Source organism: Octopus sinensis, linkage group LG15 (assembly GCF_006345805.1).
Source record: "Octopus sinensis linkage group LG15, ASM634580v1, whole genome shotgun sequence".
NCBI lineage: Eukaryota > Metazoa > Mollusca > Cephalopoda > Octopoda > Octopodidae > Octopus > Octopus sinensis.
The window spans coordinates 36,438,617-36,442,359 of record NC_043011.1 but is presented as its reverse complement, the minus strand read 5'-3'; positions in this window follow the sequence as shown (position 1 = coordinate 36,442,359).

Genomic DNA, 3,743 nt, shown 5'->3' with positions numbered 1-3,743 from the left:
CTATGAGAGATTTAGAAATTTAATATTTCTGATATATATATATATATATATATATATATATATATATATATATATATATTTAGTAATCCCTACTATCACAGGTGTTACATTCCAAAAACCCCAATCAGTAGGTGAAAATCTACAAAGTAGAAACAGTACTGTACTGTATATTTTTTAATTATTTTTATAATTTGTATATATTTATTTTATTATTAATGCAAAACAACACCATGGAGGAATCGACATAAGCTTTAATAATAAAGTGTGACAGGTGAACTGTGATAGGTGAACCGGGATAGGTGGACTACGCTATGACTAGGTGATTTCTGTATATATGTATACGGGTGAACATCTGTATGTGTCTTTACCTGTGCATAAGTATATATGTATATATGATGCATATACATGTATAAGTATATATGCATCTATGCAAACACTGGATTCAATGTAATCAACTTACATTCGTATGCGTGAACACATGTACAATAAATGTCCACACACACACACATCTATACATTTATATGTATGATATGTATGTATACAAATATTTAGTATATTTCTATTTGTATATTTATATATATATGATATAAAATCATATGTATGCCTGCCTGTGTGCATGTGTGTGTAGACGTTTTATTTAATTTCCTTTCATTTTATTTTAGTCTCTGTCCTTCTCTGCACTCTACATATACATCCATTTGTATATATGTGTATGTGTGTGTGTATATATATATTATATATATATGTGTGTGTGTGTGTGTGCATATGTGTGTGTGTGCGTATGTATATATATATATATTCAAATATATATACATACACATATATACATACATAGATATATATATTATGTACGTACATATATATACATGTGTATGTTTATATAAGTGTATATATAATAAATATATTATACATACATGTGTGTGTGTATGTATGTATATATATATGTGTATGTGTGAGTACATATATGTATATATATACATATGCATGTATACATACATAGATATATATATATATAATGTATGTATGTATGTACATATATATATACATGTGTATGTTTATATATGTGTATATATAATAAACATATTATACATACATGCGTGTGTGTATGTATGTATATATATATGTGTATGTGTGAGTACATGTGTATGTTTTTATATGTGTATATCTAATATATTATACATACGTGTGTGTGTGTGTGTATGAATGTATACCATGGGTGTGAATGTATACCATGCAAAAAATAACAGCTGAAGAGTGAACATTCTTAGTTTATTGTTTGATAAACCTCCAAACTCCCAGAAGTGTTTTACTAAGTGGTGTCTTGGAATAATTCCAGTTTGCCTGGGTAAATTACCATACATGCTAGGCTGCCTTTCTAAATATGGAGGAGGGACAGTCAGAAGCAGGAAAAATGGATAAAATTCAAATAAAATATTGCCAAGAATTAAGACAAACTCATATAAACGATATGAATTTTAAGACATAAATAATAATGTTCATTTATCTGATTTATATATATATATATATATATTTGTTTTTTCTTGCTTTCATGTGTGTATGTGTGAGTTTTGGGTGAGTGTGTGTATGTGTGTGTCTGTGTGTGTGTTGGCGTGTGTGTGTCTGCGTGCATACGGGTGCTTTTTTTTATCCTTTACCTGTTGACCATTTAAGTAATGAAGTAAAAAGAGAGAGAGAGAAAACGGGAGAGAGAGAAGTCCAAACAGATGTAAAAAGTTAATGAAGGGAAAATGTGATTTTCAAACTCTTAAAACCTTTTCAGGGACCAAATGCACAAATTTAGGACAAGGGGTACTCTCACTTGACACAAGCAACACTCAGTCCTTAAGCTCTACTTATTTTTATAGAAGCTGAACTGACGAAAGATAAAGTTTACCTTAGTAGGACTTGAACTCAGAATGTAATTCCATAAAACTGAATACTTCTTTCTGAATATTCCTATTTCTAACAAGTCAAGCAACAACTTTATGCCATGTCTTGTAGAATAGCTTTTGTTGGCACATACATTGACTCTAGTCATAGACAATGCAAAAAGGAGACCAAAATAAACGAATAATGAAATCTCTTTCTCAGACATCAACATTTATTTGTCTGATATTTTATTTATTTTTGTGACCACTGCCAGATTCCTCAGCTCAAATATTGGTTTCAAATTTTGGTAAAATGCAATTTCTGGAGAGGACATAAGTTGATTGCATAAACTCCAGTGTTTAAATGGTGCTTATTTCATTGACCCTGAGGGAAACTGAAAGAAGCCCATCGTACATATATATATGTGTGTCTATATTTGTGCATATATATATATGTATGTATATGTTTGTGGTTCTGTGTTTGTCCCTCCCACCATCGCTTGGCAGCTGATGTTGGTGTCTTTACGTCTCCATAACTTAGCGATTTGGCAAAAAGAAACTGATAGAATAAGTACTAGGCCTACAAAGAATAAGTCCTGGGGTCGATTTCTTTGACTAAAAGGCAGTGTTCCAGCATGGCCACAGTCAAATATTAACCATTCTTTGTTTTTCTGTTCGGTTTCTCTTTTATTTTGCCTTTTAGTAATTTTAATAGAAAGCTCCGTTTAGAGAAACCCAAGCACAAAGCAGTTTTGAGGGGAGGGGATTAGTGAATTCATCAGCATCAGTACTTGACTGGTGCTTCTTTTTCTTGACCCCCGCCCCCAAAGACAAAGCTGAGCCTGGTTTGATTTGAACTCCAGTACTCGACTGGTACTTAATTCATCGACCCTGAAAGGGTGAAAGGCATAGTTGACCTCAGTGGAATTTGAACCCAGACAAAATACTGCTGAGCAATTTGTCCAGCATGCTAACAATTCTGTCAGCTCACCGCTTTCTTGGTGTCAAATAATGTAGAATAGAGGACTGGTAGATTCTTCAGAACGCCTTAGGTTGTTTAGTTTCATTTCCTTTCATTCTGAGTTCAAATCCAGAAATATCAGAGGGCAATTTACACAATGCTCAAATAATTTTAACTATTTAAGGAATCCAACTAGTTTCCATTACATTTCGATGGAGTGGGCACCTTAATTTTTTCACCTAGTTTTTTTACACCACCCGATGTTTGGCTTTCTTGAACCTGGACCCTGAACCCTAACTAGTCTGGTATAAAACTAAACACTGACATAAATTACATTTCAATGTTTTGTAGGGTTTGGAAATCTTGTTGGTGGCCCTCTCATCCCTGGGTTATGTATGCCATTGGACCTTATGTCTACTATCTCCAAAACTATCAATGAGGATTTCTAAAATATGGACATAGCCAAGAATTTAGGCGTTGAGTTACGGTCATTAAAAATCAATTTGTTTTTGACCAATACTTATTTATAAAAGATTAAGGCCACCCCACCTGGTAAAGATTGGCTTGCAAGATTCCTTTGTCAGTGTCATGTAAAAATACTCGTGTGGTACTGCGTAAAAGCACCTAGAACACACTGTAAAGTGGTTGGTGTTAGGAAGGACATCCAGCTGTAGAAACCATGCCAAACCAGACTGGAGCCTGGTGCGGCTCTCCAGCTTGCTAGCTCTGGTCAAACCATTCAGCCCATGCCAGCATTGGACAATAAGCATTAAATGAGGATGATGATAATGATGATGATGATGATGAGGATGTTGATGAAAAAGGAAAAGTAAAGTCAACCTTGGCAGGATTTGAACTCAGAATAAAAGGCGATGAAACTAAACAACCGAAGGCATTCTAAAGAATCTACCAGT